Source organism: Saimiri boliviensis, chromosome 8, assembly GCF_048565385.1.
Source record: "Saimiri boliviensis isolate mSaiBol1 chromosome 8, mSaiBol1.pri, whole genome shotgun sequence".
Classification (NCBI taxonomy): Eukaryota; Metazoa; Chordata; class Mammalia; order Primates; family Cebidae; genus Saimiri; species Saimiri boliviensis.
Genome location: NC_133456.1, coordinates 62653046 through 62653918, shown reverse-complemented (window position 1 = coordinate 62653918; position 873 = coordinate 62653046). Strand labels below are relative to the sequence as shown.

Sequence of the window (873 nt, the reverse complement as noted above, 5' to 3'; positions counted from 1 at the left end):
ACCCAGTGGCTCTCCTTGGAATTCAGAACTGCCTACATAATTTGCCAGGCCCGATACAAAATGAAAATGTAGGTTCCTTGTTCAAAATTTACTGTGTATTTCCAGAGGGTGTGGGCAGAGCATTGTAGCATGTGACTTCGCAGGTCACAAGTCTGTGACGCGGGCTCTATGGGTATTTGTGTGCAGCCTGGATTCATAGAAGGCCTTTCTGAACTTTGAAGTAGCGAATATTGACTAAAGGCTTGAAGGTCTCGTGGCACACGGGAAGAAATGAAGTAGGAAAGACTTAGCCCCAGGCCAAACTGATCAGCAACCATTATAACTCATTATTTCCTCAGGAGAAGAGCATCTACAGTTTTTTGGTTTGTTTGCACGTCAGACAGATAATGTGCTGACTTGAAATGAGGTCCGAGGGGGGGCACATCTCACACGTGTGTGAGCACCTGATCATCACACTCATGAGCTACCAAAGGATCTCTGCAGTTCTTACGAATGCATCTGTACTTGTCACATAGTCACTCTGTCACTTCGCAGCACAATGTCAGATCTGGGAGACATTCCCACCGGCATCACGCAGACATGCTCACGCGTGCCGTAACCGCCCTCTTCTGTTCCGGCTGGTTTGACGGGAGGCCACTCCCCTTCCTTGTTACTTGGGGCAAGCTGGACCCCGTTCCCATCCCATGATGTCCCCCTTCAGCCTCACACCGCGTGGAGCATTGCAGACGCAGAATCAGCAGAATCAGAAGATGAAATTGCACATCCCCCCTCCTTGGTCCTTTTCTACACGGACGCAATTCCCCAAAGAGGAAACTGAGGTGCTCTTGGCAGAATAACGCATCACAGTTCTGGAAGAGAAAGACGCGATTGTCC

At 49.5% G+C, this 873-nt stretch overlaps 1 non-coding gene across 1 annotated transcript; it reads right to left on the bottom strand.

The window, feature by feature from the left end:
* Positions 1–373: 373 nt before the first annotated feature.
* On the bottom strand, positions 374–475 carry LOC120367279 (small nucleolar RNA U13). Its single transcript, XR_005581695.1, has one exon. It is a non-coding gene; the product is annotated as a small nucleolar RNA U13 (small nucleolar RNA).
* Between the last annotated feature and the right edge of the window lie 398 nt (positions 476–873).